General features: G+C 40.7%; 1 long non-coding RNA gene across 1 annotated transcript in view; it reads right to left on the bottom strand.

Annotated features, from left to right (window-relative positions):
- Nucleotides 1-19070, bottom strand: part of LOC140534529 (uncharacterized) — a 769311-nt gene extending 750241 nt beyond the window's left edge. The window contains exon 1 of the long non-coding RNA XR_011977353.1: nucleotides 14869-19070. This is a non-coding gene — a long non-coding RNA (uncharacterized lncRNA). The remainder of the gene's footprint in view (nucleotides 1-14868) is intronic.
- Nucleotides 19071-19365: the final 295 nt, after the last annotated feature.

Raw genomic sequence — 19365 nt, 5'->3', positions numbered from 1 at the left:
TCCACACCTGGAATATTCTCCTTCTCCTGATCTCCGTCTACTGATTTCTGAGGCTTCTTTTGAGTTCCAACTAAAATCCCACCATCTATATGAAACTTTCCCCAGACTCTCTTCATTCTAGTGCCTTCTTTCTGCTAATTATTTCCTATTTTTTGTATATAGCTCATTTTGGTATATATTTATTTGCTCATCATCTTCCCCATTATACCATGAGGTCCTTGAGAGCAAGGACTGTGTTTCTACCTTTTTCATGTGCCTAGCACAGTGCCTAGAATACACTAGGTGCTTAATAAATGTTGCTTAATTGACTAATCTCAAATGTACTATAAAAGAGCTTCATGATTCATTCAGGGATTATACTAGATGCAACAAGAAAGTAAGTTTAACAGAAAGATGTCAGGTTCCTACTACCTGCTGGGCCGATATATACAAGGATGGTATACAAGAACCAAAACAAAACAAGTTCTGCCCTCAAGGAGCTTACATTTTGCTTAGGGTAGATAACATACACAGAAAAGCAAATACAAACTGACTATAAGGTGTTTCAAAAGTCTTAGGGTGGTTTTTAAGCCCTTAAAGCTTAAAAATGCTATTAAAGGTCACTGGAGGCTTAGGGTTGATGACCACTTGTTGAATATTTTGAGTATAGCAGAGATCCCTTCCAGGGATGTTTTTAACTAGATGACTGTTTAGATTGTTTCCAACTCTAAAATTTTGATTATCTGACCAAAAAAAATGCATAACTTAAGGAACCGTGATTTAACAAATACCAAATGCTTCACCAACTCTTCTCTGGGTCCTGATTCAATTACAGTGAGCATCAATACCTTGAAAAAAAATACAGTCCCAGGGAGGCCAGTATTAGTTTTCATTTTTAATCAAACTCTCAAGTTCCTGAAGTTTGACTTTTTTTTAAAGTCCTGCCTAATCTTTTCAGGCCTTGGATCCATGGACTAGTGCTCATTTACATGGCTAATTTAAGAGAAATTGACTCTGAGTCCCTTGTTACATTCAAGGCATCTCTGTATTAATTAGTCCGTTAACTCAGTTGGTTAGAACACAGTGCTAATGAGACTGAAGATATGAATTCAATCCCCATACCATATGGGCCTGTTCTGAAGCCAGGCTGTACCTACCCCAGCCAGGCAACTCATAAAGGCACAAGGTCATGAAAGGAAGAATGCTAGGGAGTGTGAATGGAGCATTTCCCCATCCCCACTGCTGGGGACGCAGTGAGGGGTAGAAGGAAATGCCCTACTAAGAACAGTTGAGGGTTGTAATTCTCAGTAGGTCATATCTGAAAAAGCCAGTCAATCACTTTTCTCCTTCTTAACATCACCCCAAATCTGTAAGTGGAAAGAACTTTAGGCCAATTTGAAAAACCACTTCTCTTTACAGATGAAGAAACTGGTGTCTGTAACAACTACATATTTTACTTGTCTCATCAGATCACAGATTTAAAAGGGAACTCAGAAGTCATCAAGTCTAATCTCCTCCTTTTTATAGATGAGGAAACTAAAGCACAAAGAACTTTTTTTAAGTGACTTGACCAAAGTCACATAGCTAGTAAGTATCTGAGGTAGGATTTGAACTCAGGTCTTTCTGACTCTAAGACCAGTTCCCTATTTGTATGGTCATATTTATTTGTATGAAATTCATATGTTATCCATTGGGCCAGTCAGATGGCAGCACTGAGAATGGAGTCAAATGTGGCCCCAGGCAAGTTACTTAACCCTTCTTGCCTCAGTATCCTTATCTGTCAAAAGAGCTGGAGAAGGAAACAGCAAACCATTCCAGTATCTCTGCCTAAGAAACCCCAAATGGGGTCATGACTGTACATGACTGTACAGATACAACAACAGCATTCCTTCTCTTCCTTCTCATCATTAAGGTTTCAAAACTGGAGTTTTTAGGACTCATCTCTAATCTCTTCCCAGCCAATAAACTTCCAAAACACACAGTTAAGCCGTAAAAATGTGCAGGTCTCTTCTACCATTATTCCCTCTGACAGGTCCCCCAAAATCACTTAATATTCATTTCAATCTTCTTTTCAGACAGTCTTAAAAATCAATTTCAAAATTGTTCTTCTTGATCCTGTCATTTAGCCCAGAAATAGCCCCCAACTGATTACTTCGGAGAATTAGCTTTCCTCTCTTTCTCCTTCAGTTTGTCAGTTTCACTCACAAGGCTGGCTTTGTGTCAGATCCAACTGGATGCAGTTGGAGGCTGTTATTTTCTCAGCCTCAAAAATAAAAAATATAATGGAAAAGAAATCTTTCGTCAGCTTCTTGTCATAGGACAACTTTCTATTTGGTTTAAAAAACATAAAAGCGATAGTTAAAATCCAGCAGGGGGTAAGTGACAAATCAGCTGTAAGAGGGGAAAGGGAGGATTTAAAATTACAATGACTAAGAAAACGGCATGGGGGCCCTTTTAAAATCTCGGCTTTCTTAATAGGAAATTAGGAGTGTTAAATGCTGTCTTATTTATTAATAAAAAGTGAAAGTTAAAATGGTGAAGTTGGAGTGACAAGCAACTGGAAACTGCTTTCACGTTTAATAAGAAGGAACTGTCTGAAAAGAGAGAAAAGGTAGCAGCAACATTTTTAAAAAAATGCTTTGTGCTTGTTGCCATTTCTGGAATCTAGGGAAGTATTTCTTTGAATTGCCACTGCTGTCCTTCTCCCTCTTTGCTTTTTTTTCAGATAATCTATACTTTTTTCTCCCCAGTCGTATTGCTAAAGAATAAGAAATCACAAGAAAGGGGGAAAGGAAACCTATGGAAATTAAACATAAAATGAGTCAGAAAAAAATCCATATTTACATGTCCCTTTATTTCCCATTCTTAGGGGGCTAAAGGATATTTACCACATAACAAAGATCACAGTCAACAAGCATTTGTTAAAGGCTTACTACCTACCAGGCATCTATGCTAAATATTAAAAAATACAAAGGAAAGGGAAAATGGTCCCAACTCTCAAGGAGCTCACATTCTACTGGGGAAGATAATGGGTAAGTAATTAAGCACATAGAAGATCTATACTGAGGAGACAGAAGACAATCTCCCTGATAGCAAAATAAAATTTTTTTTGAGATAAGTAGGGAAATCAACCCAGACGTTTCATTTGTGTAGGACTTTGGATGAGGAAACTCCTAATCATGCAGGCTGGCAGCTTCTGAAACTTATAGGATCATAGAGCTATAGCTGGAAAGGACCTGAGAGGTCATCTGGTTCAACTCCCTTATTTTACAGATGAGGAAACTGAGTCTCCAGAAGTCATAGAATCATAAATCTTGATCTATAAGAGACCTCAGAAACCAACTCACCCAGTTCTTTTGTTCTATGTGTGAGAAAACTGAGGCCTACGAAATTTAAGTAACTTGTCCAAGGTCAAACAAGTACAAATATAGGAGGCAGAATTTGAACTCAGCCCCTCTGATTCCACTGTATCATGCTGAAAGCCAGTGTAATGGATAAAAAGTCAACTTTTTAGAGTAAAAAAAACTTGTACTCTAGTCCTCACACTGGCTACAGAACACTCTGCCTACATAAATGAATCTTGGGAGTTTGAAACTACTAAGCAGCCCTGACTCTGCATGCCTATCCTTCAAAGGCCCTTTTCCCCAGAGTTTTATGGGATCAGGGAAGGGGAAGTGGGGGAAGACACAGTCTTAAAGTCCTCATGCATATCAACAAATACAGTCCATCTGGTCAAAGGGATTTTCAAAGGGTTCAGTAGAAGGTGGGGGATGTGGAAACGGAATGTTAATGTTTTCTTCTTGCCAGATGCATGACCTTTGGATGGAGTGTGTGCATGGTACTAGTGACACCAAGTGGCCATTGTAACCCAGCACAGACAAATGTTTCCTGGCTACTCCCCATCAAGGTGTGTTCAAATTCTAACAACTAAATAAATAAAACTTTGGACCAAATGTTACCTTAGAACCAAGGATTATCCTACCTCCCCCCAAAAAATCACATGAAAAAATACACAGAAGAAAAAAATAATTTCAGAGGGAGACACAAATGTGGGTAGGGGGAGAGATTTTATTCCTACCTCATTAGATTAACAAATAATAGTTTTTCAAAGTCAACTATACAAACAATGAAACTATATACAAATGATGAAAACACAGAAAGACCTGTATGAAAAAATGATTAATGAAACAAGTAGACTCAAGAGATCGCTGTACACAATATTTTGTACTGTTTGAAGAGTAAATGAATGACTAGGCTATTCTGAGTTACATGAATATTCAAATCATCTACAAAGGGATCTATGAAGGAAGATACTTTCCACTTCCAGAGAAGTTCGTATTGTGTGGTTTCATATCTACATGTGTGTATGTACATCTATGTGTATGTTGTATAAGTGTGTGTGCACATAATGTATGTATATATAATATACATATGTGTATGTGTGTATATATATATGTATGAAACCATACAATACATACTTCCATATATCAGCTCTTTTTCTGGAGGTGGATACCAAACAGACAGATACACACACACACACACACACACACACACACACACAAACATGTAAACTCTTTGTCAAATCTTGGCCAAGTTGGGAAGGAAACAGGTTGGAATTCAAATGTAACAAAAATAAACAATTTTTCTTAAAGTCAATTCACAGTTTTATGTACTATCTTCTTTTTATACTGAAATGTTTTTTATGGAATATTGTTAAATTGACATTTTATTAAAAAGACCACTAAACACAAACACACACACACACACACTCATCTTGATATCAGTTCAATGAATTATTAACCTGGTCATATCCACAGGACTTACTTAGGACACTGGTATTCAGAAAACCAACAGTACAAGTTCATAGGCTATAGATTTGGCCATTGGGAGGGGCCAAAGTTGGGAGGGGCTTTTGAGATCACCCAGTCTGAGACCCTCTATATACCCCTGAGGATATGACTTGCCCAAGGTTCCACAGATAGTAAGTAGAAGAGATGAGGTTTGAACACAGGTCCACTGAATTCAGTGACAGTGCAGTATTCAACAAATTCTGGCTACCACATAGAATTCAGTTCTGGCCTTCACTGGTAAAATTCCCATCTAAATGGATATACACACAATTAGTGGAGGGGAAGAACCAGAAAGGGAGATCAGAAAATGTTCTGAGATCATTGATTGACTTAATAATCAGTCACTTCCATGGTCAATTTCAGTATCCTCTGGAAGAGGATGAAATTTTAATTATAATTTAATAATTTATATTTATTATGTTATATTATATTAAATTATAATTTAATAATAATGAAAATTTGATGTTTTAAAAAGTGATGTAGTAAGAGTGAGGAAGGCTTGTACAGTCAAACGATTCCATCTACCAAAATGGAGGTAGGTTATCACTTTTGGTATCACTGTTAAAAGAAAATCCAGATCAATAAAACCAGTAAGCAACCAAGGTACAGTGGAAAGAACACTAAATTTGGGCCCAAAGGGCCTATGTTTATATTTATAGATTTGCTGCATACTAGATGAATGGCCCTCAGCATGGTATTTCCCCTTTCTGGGCCTTAGTTTCCCCAGATGTAAAAAAGATGACTTTGGACTTAAAAATCTGTGATCTGGTAAGGATTATTTACTTTACAGATACATTCAAGTAGCCAGTTCTTTTTAAGTTCCCATATGTAGTAAAGCATATAAAGTAGGATTTGATTTACAAGAATTCTATTTATCAGTTTTTCCAAAATATATCTATTGAAAAATTCAAGCTGCTTCTTCAACTGCTCATACTTCCTGCTTTCCCACAAAAGTCTACAAGCCAACAAGGAATATTCAGCAATATTCACTATACAGAGCCTGCAAACTACAGGTCCATGAGTTTGACTTTGATTCCTGGGAAAATATTAAAATTGATCATTAAAGAGATGGTTGGCAAACATCTCAAAAAGGAAGCAGTGATTACAAAGAACCAGCATGGCTTCCTCAGCAAAAGGGCATGCCAGACTAACCTCATTTCCTCTTTTGACAGGATTATTGAACTAACTGATGAAAGAATGCTGCAGATAGAGTATGCCAAGATTTTTTAGCAATGCTTCTAATAAAATATCTCAGATTATTCTTATAAAGAAGATGGAGAGATATGGATTAAATGATAATACGATCAGAGGCTTCATAAGTGGATACATGGCTGGACTCAAAAAAGGTTTTTAATGATTCACATCAAGATGACAGGAGGTCTCCAGGGGTACTCTTGGTCCTGTGCTTTTTAACATTTTTATTAGTGATCTGCATAAAGGCATAGATGGGATGCTCATCAAATCTGCAGATAACACAAAACTGTGAGAGACAGAATAATATAGAACATGACAGAATTAGACTCCAAAAGACTAACTCCACTGAAATGAAATTTAATAGATATAAAGGTAAAATAATGGGTATAAGAAGTCAAGAGCAGCTAGGTGGCACAAGGTTGAGCACCACAGAATTGACACTTTTGAACTGTGATGCTGGGGAAGAGTCCCTTGGACAGCAAGGACATCAAATCGGTAAATATTAAAGAAATTAATCCAGGCTATTCACTGGAAGGTCAAATACTGAAAATGAAGCTTAAATATTCTGGCCACATAATGAGAAGCTGGGATTCATTGGAAAAGACCCTGATATGGAGAAAGATTGAAAGCAAAAGAAAAAGGAGATTGCAGAGAATTAGATGGATAGATGGTACCATGAAAACAATAAATATAAATTTGGACAGACTTTAAGGGACAGTAGAGAACAGAAGTGTCTGGCATGCTATGATCCTTCTCATGAAGAGTTGTACACAACTAAGTGACTGAATCACAACAAAAAAATCAACAGAGAGAAGCTTTCCTGAAAGGACTCTGGGATTTTTAGTGAATCAAAGCTGAAGAGGGGTCAGATGTGTGATGTGGCAGCCAAAGGAGCAATTAAGATCTTAGGGGGCAATAAGAGAAGCAATGCTTTTAGGAATAAAGAGGCAATTGTCCTGTGGTATTCTGCTCACCTCAGACCTCATCTGGGTACCATGGTTTAGGAAGACAATGATAAGCTGGAGTTTGTCTAGAGAAAGACAACCAAAATGATGGAAGACCTTGACTCTAGGACATAGGATGATCCCTTAAAGGAACTGGGGAATGTTTTACTTAGAGAAGACAGACTTCAAGTATTTAATGGGCTAATATGTAGAAGCACAATTAGACTTGTTCTGTTTGGTCCCAGAGAGTAGAACCAGGACCAATGGACAAGTTAGAAAGAAGGCAACTAAGGCTCCTAAAAACTTCCTAAGAATTAGTTGTCAACATGGAGAGTGGAAGATCTCAAAGAGGCTTCCTCCTCTTCAGAGATCTACAAGCTGAGATTCAATGGCCATTTTCTGGATATGTTATAGTAGGGATTCCTTTAGTGTCTAGTTGGCCAATGAGGTCCCTTCCACCTCTCAAAATCTGAGATTCTGTAATTTTGTAAGGGTGCTCTGAATCCAAGTAATAATCACCACACTTTAGAGTTGGGGAGAGGATGAAACTTCCAGATCATCTACGCCAACCTGCCCATCCAACCAAGAATTCATTTCAAGCATATTTCCAAAGGATGCCCATCCAACATCTACTTGCATACTTCTAGTCTACAGGAAAATCACTAAAATCACTACCTACAAGGGAAGGCATTCTACTTTGAATGTACCTCAATATAAACTGGTAATATAACAAGTAAAGATGCCCTTATATATCTTCAGTATTGACAGGAAAATTCTACTCATGTGAATGTCTTAAAGAAGAAAGATTCCAACTGCATATTCATATACCCACATGCATGTATTTCAGAACCACAAATTGCGAGTTCAGGTTGTGGAGTGGGACAGGAGTATATTATTTCATTAACTTTGGCCAGATGAAGCTCGTGGGTTAGCAATTCACATGTATGTGTGTGTGTGCATGTGCTGCGCGACATCTCCATGCCATTTACCTATAAATCATCACTTGGCCCAGAACTAAAGCTCTGGATTTACAAAGGCCAGGTCTGATCTTCTTGGCTTCTCACAAAAATCTCTGTATTTGTTTACATTCAGAGTTTTCTGGCACTTGGCTCATGTCTTACATTTCACATCCATGAATCTGACCAATAATTGATCTGACCAAGTCTGACCAATAATCTCTTATGGTATATCAGTAACTAGGAGTTTAACTATGTCATTCAATCAAAAAAAATTATTAAGCACTTACTGTGTGCAATGCACTGTCTTGGGTGCCAGGGATACAAAGGTGAGAAACCTCACAACCCTTGACCTTAATGAACCTGCATTCTGGTATGGGCAATGTGTCACACAGACCAATAGGCACTTGTGGAATACTCCCTCTCCTCTATTCCAACTACTAACCTCCTTGGCTTCCTTTAAGATCCAAGTAAAATCTTACCTTCCACAGAGAGCCTTTCCCAACCCCTCTTAATTCCAGTGCCTTCCCTCCATTAATTATTTCCTATTTATCCTGCATATGGCTGGCTTTGTATATATTTTTTTGCTGGCTGCCTTCCTCATTAGACTATAAGCTCCCTGGGCAGGGACTGTCTTTTGTCTCTTTTTGTGTCCCCAGTACTTAGTACAGTACCTGGTATATTTGTTATTGCTGTGGTTGTTCATAACCCATTAGGGATTTTCTTGGCAAAGATATTGAAGTGGTTTGCCATTTACTTCTCAGTTCATTTTACAGATGAGGCAAATAGGCAAATAGGATTAAGTGACTTGCTCAGGATCACACAGCCAGTAAGTATCTGAGGCCAGATTTGAACTCAGGAAGATGATGCCAAGCCTAGTACTTTATCCATTGCTCCACCTAGCTGCCCTGCCTGTTAGATAGTTGGCACTTAATAAATGTTGATTGGTTAATTGATTATGATAGGGACAAAGAAGAAATCCAGACAAAGTGAACTAGGAACATGTGAGAAGAGACCACTTTTAGCTACGGGATCTGGGATGGCCACATGGGCAAAGTAGATCCTGAGGTGAACCTTGAGGGAAAAGAAAATCTGAAAAGGCAGTATGGTATAGCAGATAGAGTGCTAGACCAGAAGATAGGGAGGGCTGGGTGGGAATTTTGCCTCAGATACTTACTAACCATGGGAGTCTGGGTAAGGCATTTCTCTGAGTCTCAGTTGCCTCATCTGTAAAATGAGATTGGACTTGGACTCCAGGGCCCTTTCTAGCTCTAATCATATAAGCCCATGCTCCAAACATGGGGGAAGATCTATCCAAAAACAGACACACAGGAAAGAGCTTTTGGTTTTGCTACGAAGTACAGGAAGGCAGTTATTTCCTGACTCCAAGTTAAGCAGCTTGTGAATTTACCCCACTGATACTAGTGAATCACTGAAGGGTTCAAGCAGAGGCATAACATGGGACAAACCTGTTTATGAGGAGGAACACTAGCATCTGTACTTAGGATGAATTGCAGGAGAGAAGACAGAATCAATCTATCAACAAACACATTAAGTACCCACTGTGTGCCAGTCACCACATGAGGTTCTACATTCAAACCCAGGTCCACTGACTCCAAATCCAGTGCTCTCAGGGACACATACGTAAGTCAAGCAAGTCCTGTTTCAGAATCCATTTTGGACATCAACCACAAGAAGGCCTTGGCTGATTTTGTAGCATCAATAGTATAACAGCAGAGAGAAAATTTAAAAGTTCTTACCATCAGCTAAGTGAGAAGTGATGAGAGTCTGAACCTTGGTGGTGGCCTTGTGTTTAGAGAGGACAGAAGAGAGAAGGGAAATATCCTGTCAACAGTGTTTAGCCACAAAGGGGCTACCATTGCACTAGGCGATCCTAATAGGGCCACAGGGAGGAGAGACAAGACAAAGTCCTGTCCCTGCCCAAAAGGATTTTACAGTCTCTTCAGGGAGAGAAGATGAACACAATCAAGGCATAAATCATTAAACTAACATTTAAGCTTCCAGCATTGAAACATAAAGTAGAGGGATAATTTGTAGATTTGCTAATTATCATTCCCTGCTACAGACATTAGTCCAGATTGGCTAATGTGAGGCTTAACCAGACTTCAGGGATTCTTCCAAAGGGCCCCTCTTGATTCTGATGCACATTTTGTAACTCCTGCTACTTAATCCTCCTTCCTCAGGCAACACAGCCTATGTTTTGGTATCAGAAACACATCTCTGGCATCTTCAAAGAATAAAACAGGAAAAGTTGGACACTTCCAATACCAACCTTAAATTATTTCCAAAAATTTTCAAACGAGATGCCAATATGGAAATAAGCCTCCGGTATATACAAAGCATGTTCTCTCTCTCTCTCTCTCCCTCTCTCTCCTTCTCTCTGTATATAGACATATATGCATAGACTTACTTGAAACAGTTTTAAATAATTTACAATCCCTTTCACACATTCCTGTAACAGTTTCTTTTAAGCTTAATGTTAACTAGTAAAGAATCAGCTAAAGAAAATAGCAGAAAGTTAACAGCAAACAAAGGCTTGAAAGCAAACACATAAAAGAAATCCACAAATGCTCTGAACAGTTCCTTATTTCTTCTTCTTTTTTCATCCTTCCCTCCCTCCCTCCATTCAATTGCACACTTAAAAACAGCCTCCAAAGCTGAGACAAAGCAGGAAGGATAGATAGCGTAATGTCATTTTTTAAAAGAAAATAACCCCATTCTTCTTGGAGCAAATTCACGTCAACATCTCCCTCCTTTGCAGATGAATAAAGACATTTTAAAATAAAAAGTCACCATAAATTTTGATGCCACTAAAATAAATCCTCCCAAATGTTTTGTACAGCTTCCACAGCAAAAGCTTCTAAAACAATTATCCCAACATAATACTCTATTTTACAATAACAGTCTGAATGCTAATGCTACAGTGGTATTTCGGGTAATATAATTACGTAAACGATATTTGGTGTAATTTAACAAGCTCAAACTTTGGACTTTTCAGGGAACCTGCTTCTTTGAATGTAATTTCTTTGCCAAATACAATGTTGAGGCTACAGCAAATATGCTATTTAATGAGTTTAGGAAAATCAAAGGGCACAGTTTGAACCCAGCTGGTACTAATGCTTAAACCTGGAGTGTGTTTGCTTCAGAAGGGGATCCAAAATTACTGCCATAGCTCCTTGGTTATATCCAGCCAAGATGAAAATGTAGAAAGGTTTGTTAAAAAAAAAAATACTGTTAACATGTCCTATAAAACAAGAGACTGAAGATTGGACAATTCATAGATTTAGAACCAGAAGGACTTTGGAGGTCATCTGGTCTCTCTAGAGGTTTGAAACTTGAGGTCTGTGGACTAAAAAAATATATAAGTAGGTAGATAGGTAGACTGACAGGCTGATAGAATGATATAGATAGGTAGATAGATAGATAGAAATAAAGAAGATAGATGATGGGTAGACATACAAAATGACAGAAATACAGAGATAAGTGAATTATAACCTATTCCTTTTCCTTTGTAAACCTTCACATTTTATTTGATGCATTTGAAAACATAATTCTTCCGATTTCAAATCGGGCTTCAGACACTTGACACTTACTAGCTGTGTGACCTTGGGCAAGTCACCTTCCTCCCCCCCCCCCAAAAAAAAGAAAGAAATAATTCTGAAAAGAGGTACATAGGTTTTACCAGACTGCCAAAGAGGTCCAAAAAAGACTTCAGAAGCCTTGACAGTTCAACCTCTTTCATTTTACAGATGAGGAAACTGTAGCCTAGAGAGGTAAGAAATGACAGTCACCACTTGAGCTCAGGTCTTCTAAATTCCAAAGCCTTTCCATTCTACCACCTGCCCCTCACCTGAAAGCCCATTTTCCTTCTGTTCCCCGCACCTCACAGAGTGCCTGGCATGTAATTGGTGCTTAATAAACTCTTCTTGAACAAATAATTGATTCATTACAATATTTAGAATATAGTGTTTGAGGGCTTGTTTGGATTTTTGTCTTTTTGTTTTGTTTTGTTTGCTCCTAGACCTCAACTAACAAAACACCAGTTTTCCTGAAAACGAAATGTTGGCAAGGCTGAACGAAACTCAGAAAATTTGGGACGGCTGTGCCCTCTGGAGGTGACATGAGGGAATTGACAAAAGCTGCCATCCCTGGGAACAATGACTTTTGTAAAGAATTGAAGGTGCACTTGAAAATGCAAAGAAGGCTTAGAAAGGTTTCATTCCTGATACATTCTTTGTGAGAAAGCAGTTTTCAATGAATACTAATTCAGCATTTCAATTTGGAAGTGTTCAAACAGACGCAAAACATTTTGGTAGGAGGGATTAAAAGATTCTGCTCAATATCTGGTCTGCAATGATTAGGGATCACTGTGGAATATTACAAAAACCGAATGAACTGAGGTTCTAAATCAAATATCCTCTATGCTCCTTAGAGAGAATGTGAGTGAGTTGATGTTCGGCCCTCTTTCAAACACACTTTCCAAAACTCTGGATAACGTGGTACTGTCTGGGCTAGAAAAATATTCCAACTCCTTTCAGAATCCCCACTTTTCCTTGTTGTTTTTTTTTTTAATTAAACTCTTTCTGCAGGGCTCCTTAAAAAAAATGGAACTCAGCTTTGCCCATCTGTAAAAATGAGTGGTAGAGGTGAGAAAGGATGCCTCACACAAAGTCGAGGAAAAGAACTGGAGATTTGTGATCAGAGACCTTAGGTAAGTCACTGACAAGATCATAAACTCAGAGCTGGAAGTGACCTCAAAAGCCAACTTCTCATTTTACAGATGAGGAAACTGAGCCCCAGAGAGGACAAATAACTTGCCCAGGCTCACACAACTTAGTGACTGTCCAAAGCAGGATTTGAATATAGGTCTTCTTAAGGCTAAGCCCAGCTGTTCCACTGGGACACCTGGATGAACCTCTGATATTTAGTTTCTCCTTTTCAGAGAATCCAGTTCCAAGAGTGGTACAATGGATAGAATGTGGGACCTGGAGTGAGGAAGTTTCCTCTTCCTGAGTTCAAATCTAGCCTTAAGACACTTACTAGCTGTGTGACCCTGGGTGAATCACTTAACTCCGTTGTCTCAGTTTCCTCATCTGTAGAACAAGTTGAAGAAGAAAATGGCAAACTATTCCAGTATCCTTACCAAGTAAACCCCAAATGGTGTCACAAAGAGTCACACATGACTTAAAACAACTGAACAACAAATCCTAGAGTGGAGGTTGGCCAAGATTTCCCCTTATGGTTGCTTCCTATTCTAAATCTAGAATCTTAGATGTTGAACCAAAATGTTGTTGGGGGCAAGAAGTGTTTTTCATAGTCTCTACTTGTTGGGAGTTTCAGAAATGGGGGTTAATAAAGGTAGTATCTCCAAAAGCTCAGAATATAAACTCTTTGAAAACAGGAGCTGTCTACAGTTTTTTGTATCCTTGACACTTAGCATGCATAGTGCCTGCATGCAATAAGTGGTCAGGGCCACTGGATAAAAGATTTAAAGCTAGAAGGGACCTTAGAAGCCATCTAAAAAGTTAAGTGACTTGTCCAAAGCCACACCAGTAGCTTAATAAATCCTTACTGAATTCATGAATTTGAATGGCAAAAGAAATGTCAACAGAAAATGTTTCCCTAAGATACCCCTCCACTTTCTTTAACAGAGAACAAAAAGCTTTGCTTTGAAGGGAAACTTAAGACTTCTTTGACGTTTCTAATTATTTTGTTAGATAGAGGTGAACTGTGGCAGTCTTTTTGAAAACAAGTTGGGGTTGGGGAGGGGACGCCACAAGAATTAAGTAAGTCTGGTGTACAAGGGGAGGCTGTATAATTAGTATCAGTTGGTATGTAGGAGAAATAAGCCCAAATATCAGTGGGATATAATTCTTTTAAGTAAATAGGCTCCCTGCTGCCTGGAGAATGAGCTTACCTCCCTTGTTACAGGGCTGGGCCTAGAATTTAGTGCTGTCACATATATTGTTTTGAATGAAAGAGAACTCAGGACACCTTTCCCCCAACCTGGAGGGAGAGATGTCAACTGCCTCTGTCCATCTGAAGAGCAACTTGTTAGTGATTTGGTATTAAAAAAAAAAAATAGAAATCTGGACACTCTGGCCCCTTAACTCTTAATTGGCCAGTATCCCAGCTGTGCTTAGTTTCAACTCAGGAGCACTTATTCAATAACTATCTCTCCTCTCCTTCCCTCTCCTCCCCTCTCCTCTCCTCTCCTCTCCTCTCCTCTCCTCTCCTCTCCTCTCCTCTCCTCTCCTCTCCTCTCCTCTCCTCTCCTCTCCTTCCCTCTCCTCCCCTCTCCTCCCCTCTCCTCCCCTTCCCTCCCCTTCCCTCTTTTCCTCTCCTATCCTGTACTGTCCTGTCCTCTCCTCTTCTGTCATGTCCTCTCCTCTTCTCCTCTGTCCTCTCCTCTCCCTGTCCGTTTGCCTCCAGCTCCTCTGGAGGATCTGCCAAGGGCTGGGAGATTCAAGAAATGTAACTGAAAGGAGTTTAGATTCGCCTTCGATGAAGGCACCTGGGGGTGCGGGGGAGGGCAGGGAGAGAATCTCAACCCAACTTTTAAGAGCTGCTACTTTGGAAGGAAGAAAGAAAGATCCTTTTGAACATCTGATTCAAAAATCCTTGGCTCGGAGATGACTGGCTCCCCGCCCCCGACATTTTTTCCAGACCCTCCTCCGAATCCCCAGATGTAAAGGCAGGGGCTGCGCCCAAGTGTCGCTGTCAGTGCCCCCACCCCAGGAGCACAGGGCAGGACCCCCAAGCTGCCCTTGCTCCCAGGTCATGTCCAGGTCAGCCTGGTGACCCAAAGACGCGAGTCTTCCCGGAAACTTTCTGACACCTGCATTTTGGGGATCTCCGGTCCCCCCTCTCCAGGGCTGCCTACCCCACCCCCCAATCCCCCAGCCGGGCCGCGGTCGTGCTCACCCCGGTAGTAGAGAGGACACGGGTGCTACCTCGGCCGCTGCCTCCACGGGGGCAGCCGTCTCCCCCGGCGCTCCGGCTGTGCCCGATAAGGATCATGCCAGGGGGCGCGGCACAGCGCCGGCAGAAAGAAGGCTCCAGAGCCCGGCTCCGCGAGGCAAGCTAGTGCCGCCTGGCCTCCCGGCCCGCAGCACGCCCTGCCTGGCCCCAAGGTGGCCAAGCGTCGAGCTGCCGGCCCCGCTCCTCTGCCCCGGAGGGCCGGTCCCAGGCTCCTCAGCGCCCACCTCGGGCGCTGGCAAAGTTTCCAGAGTCAGACTGAGTCGAAACCCTGGCCCCCAGCCAGACCTTAAGCACCTGCTGGCCACGGGGACCTGAGTGCTGGAGATGGCCACCTATGCTGGGCTGCAGCCAGGGCCAGTCCGAGGGCAGAGGATGGGGTGGGAGGACCTGGAATCTCACCCCAGTGCTACCACTCGTTACCAGGGCAAGTCATCCAAGCTCTGGGAACCTCAGTTTCTTCATCTGCATCGCGTGACCTCTGATGCCCCTGGCAGCTACAAATCGTGATCCTGCTGTCCTGGAGGGCAGGGGGCACTCCTCTGCCACAGAAGGAGGAGGGGACCCCAGAACACTGTGTTTTTCTGGAAACAGGCTGTTCAGAATTTTGAGAAGAGAGGAAAGGGGCATTATGGAGAAAAGTAGGATACATAGCTTTGCTATTGGCAGGAACTGATGAAGAAGGGTTAAGGGGTGCTAAAGCATCACTTGGCCTGGAGTCAGAAGACTTGAGATCAAGCATGGCTTCAGACATTTACTAGATGTGTGACCCTGAGCAAGTCACTTAACCCTGTTTGCTTCAGTTTCCTCATCTGAAAAATGAATTGGAGAAGGAATCGCAACCACTCCAGTATCTTTGCCAAGAAAACCCCAAATGGGATCAGAAAGAGTCAAACCCGACTGAACAACAACCACCAAAGCAGTGCTGGAGCTGAATTTGGAAAAGACCGGTTCTGGCTTTGGCTAATTAGTGACTTTGGGCAAGTCACTTCACTTTTTCTGGGCATCAGCTTCCTGGTCGGTAAAAATTAAGGGCATTTGACTAGACGACCTCTAAGGTCCCTTCCCATATTAAACCTACAATCCTATGAGGGGGACCTCTCTCAAACTCAGTTTTTTCAAGTGTAAAATGGGCATGGGAATACATGCATCACCAGATTTATTTATTACGAAAAACAAAAGGGATTTACAAAGCCAAAGCACTATGAAAACAATAATAATATAGTTATCATCATCATCATCATTACTATAATTATGGAAAACAGCACACACAAAAAAGAGACTAAATTTTAAATGGAAACTAAAAGTAGAGAATATCAACCAGAGACCCTCACACATTATAAATAAAAGTATAGGAAAGTGATAATCTACAAATGTGCTTATTGAAAGTGGTCTGTTGAAATTATAACAAAGTACCTCCATTTTTCAGACATGAGTCTAGCAACAAATTCTCAAGGGAAGTCATTCCAGGGATGTTGGAGCCATGTGGAGTCACCAAGGTTTGGGTTCAAATCCTGCTTCTGATGGCTACCTTAGACTAGTCATTTCACATTACTGGGGCTCATCTGTAAAAGGAAAGAGTAACTTCTAAAATCCCTTCTAAATGTGCGATCCTAATCTGAGGTATTATTCTCATCATTTTGGCAGTCAGGAAACTAGGACTCAGACAGGACCTATTCTTAACTCTTATTTTTCTTGTTTTCTCTACCAAGATGAAGATCTTTGAGCTAGAAAAGATAGAATAGAAATGGGTGACAAGAAATTGAAACTCCAGACACATGAAGAGATAATACAAGAATATCCATCTGCCCTCCCAGAATTCAATTCCCTTTCTTGTCCTGGAAAAAACTCCTTCTAGGATAATGAAATATCTTGTGAATGTCATTGCATCAACTGTATTGGATGAGTGATTTTTTTAAAAATATGAAAGGTGCCATGGGACTGGAGGTGGGGAAGGGTTCTCCCAATTTCTCATCCCCCTTCCCCCAAAAAAGGGTAACAAATAAGAAGAAAGTACTTCAGATTATAAGAGAATAAGCTTGGCCTCTTTCTGATAAAATTCTAGAATGTGTTATTAAGTGGATGGTTTATGAACCCTTGGGTAGAAGATGTTGAATTTTTTTTTAATTTTTCACAAACATGTACAATCAAAATTTGAAGTGAAGTAATTAACTGGGGGGGAATAATTGCAGTACATTTCTCTGATAATGATCTAATATCCAAGGTGTTTAAGGAAACTGTTCAAATTTATAAGATTGAGTCATTCCCCAAGAGGTTAACAGTCAAAAGATATTACAAGTAGTTTTCAAAGGAAGGAATTCCAGTTATCAATAGCTATGTAAAATGCTCCAAATGACCAATAAAAATGCAAATTAAAGCAATTCTGACATTCTATGTCAAACTCATCATATTGGCAAAGATGACCCCCCAAAAAAGGCAAATGACAATTTGTTGGAGAGACTGAGGGAGAAAAGGCACAGCAATGCACAGTTGGTAGAATTGTGAATTGGCACAGCCATTCTGGAAAGCAATTTGAGACTCTGCCCTTCCAAATGACTAATATGTGTTTATCCTTTGATCCAGTGATATCACACCTAAACAAATATCCCAAAGAGAAAAAAGAGGAAATGGAATCAGATGTCATGGCAAAGAACTAGTTAGAAACAAAGAGGTTACCCTTAATTGGAAAATCAGTAAATTCTGACATTTGAATATGATGAAATTGCACCATAAGAAATCCTAGAAGGAATGATTTCAGAGCAGCCTGAGAAGACTTCTATGAACAAAGAATAATAGCTTAAGAACCGTGTTCCATGCAACGATCAAAACTGATTCTATCAAAGCAGCAATAAAATATGCCACCCACCCTACTGACAGAGATGATGGAATCAAGGTGTAGAATAAGACTTAGATTTTCAGATACCTCCAAGGGGGGTTCGTTTCCCTGAACTTTGCATATTTATTTCAAGCTGTTTTTTTCCCACTTATGGAAATTAAGGGTGAGAGTGGAAGGGATAGAGTACTTAAACAGGGAGGAGAGCGGTGGGTGCTAGGCAAGCAAGGAAAACCAAGGGCCACAAAGAATATCACGCTACTGACAGAAGAATTTTGAAAGTGACATCTTGAATTAATTATATTTTGAAAAGAAAGTCCCTGGCTTGGACAAATGTCCGTGGTCTTCAATAAATTTTAATTCTGTCTTGGAAAAAGCCATAGCTGGAATTCTTGAGATTATAGATAATGAAATTGCAAAGACCAAAAAAAAAAAATGCATTAAATGAAATAATCTAGTTCACAGAGAGAGAAAGCTAACTGAAGTGATCCCAGAGATTGCAGGGTACAATTACCTTATTTTACAGGTAAAGGGTCCAGGTTGTCCTAATATGGAGGCTACGGACGAGGCTTGTCCTGGGCATGCGTGGACCTCCCAACTGAAGGCATTCCATCCCCTAGCACGTGGCTGGTGGGTAGGCTCCTTTGATTGACTGCATAGCCCGAAGAGACAGCCCCTTTTAAAACTGGCAGGCCTGAGTGTGTCCCCTGGGCGCTCCTTACACCTGGGTCCAGAGGATGGAGCGCACCATGCGCTCACAGCGGAGGGACATGCATTGAGCCAGTAAGAGGGACATGCCGCCCTCCCTTGCACCCTCTGGGGCTTGGAGAGTGTTTGTCTCGTTCAGTTTGGGGGGCTGGAGATGATTCCCAAAGGCGGGGACAATTGGAGCCATGGGGACCTTGGAACCAGAGTGTCTGTAGGATGAGCCCAGCCTGGAAGCCAGGGAAGCCAGGGTGCCTGGGACTTGAGGCCAAGGGGAATTTTGAACCTAAAATCGGAACTGTGCTCTATAGGAACAGAAGGAAACTGCAAACCCATGCTCCTTTCTCGCTGCAGAGACCCAGGCAGTATAAGGAGAGACATGGGAATTATACCTCCCGCATGTTGGGGAATGAGTTTGATTATACCTCTGGAGGTGAATATTCCTTTGCAAAAGCGAATCCAACTGTTTGAGGCTCAGGGGAACTGGGTGCAAGGTACCATGCCCTATTCATGGGGGAACATCCATTGGTGAGGGCTGGAGCCTAGACAGCCCCAAACCTGAAAGGGTACCAAAGAACCTTGGGAGAAAGGTGAGATGTCAAGTACCTGGCCTGCGGGCAGTGGGGCTAGGGCAGTCAGCGTTATGTGCAGGTTGAGGAAACTGAGGGGAAGGGAGATGAAATGATGCCTTGCTCAAGAACACAAAGGTAGAATTTGAATCCAGGTCTTCTGCCTTCAGGGCTAGCATACTCTCCTGCCTACCATAATGCAAAAAATTTAAATAAAACTCACCCACAAATATAAACCCACATATATGTATCTATATACATACCCACATATATACACATATGTATACATATGTGTATATATGTATATTATATAGATACATGTATACATATATATAT

The sequence above is a fragment of the Notamacropus eugenii genome, chromosome 3 (assembly GCF_028372415.1).
Source record: "Notamacropus eugenii isolate mMacEug1 chromosome 3, mMacEug1.pri_v2, whole genome shotgun sequence".
In the NCBI taxonomy this organism is placed as follows: domain Eukaryota; kingdom Metazoa; phylum Chordata; class Mammalia; order Diprotodontia; family Macropodidae; genus Notamacropus; species Notamacropus eugenii.
Note: the sequence above shows the minus strand (reverse complement) of the source record. Positions and strands in the feature narration are given on the sequence as shown.